Consider the following 335-nt stretch of genomic DNA (forward strand, 5'->3'; position numbering starts at 1 on the left):
GCAGGCTCAGCGGCCATGGCTCACGGGCCCAGCCGCTCCGCGGCATGTGGGATCTTCCCGGACCGGGGCACGAACCCGCGTCCCCTGCATCGGCAGGCGGACTCTCAACCACTGCGCCACCAGGGAAGCCCCGATCCATCAGTTTTAAACAGTATCTCTTGACTCCATACCATTGTGGAAATGACCAACCCTGTACTTACTTTCCAAATCATTACTGCCCTTTACCTTCAACTTCCATAAGTTATACTATTAGTTTATATAATCAGTCATTAATAGATGTGTATTGTTTTGGGGAACTATACTTGACGTATGTTTTTCCTTTATATATTGATGCT

This window comes from Physeter macrocephalus, chromosome 4, assembly GCF_002837175.3.
Source record: "Physeter macrocephalus isolate SW-GA chromosome 4, ASM283717v5, whole genome shotgun sequence".
In the NCBI taxonomy this organism is placed as follows: Eukaryota; Metazoa; Chordata; class Mammalia; order Artiodactyla; family Physeteridae; genus Physeter; species Physeter macrocephalus.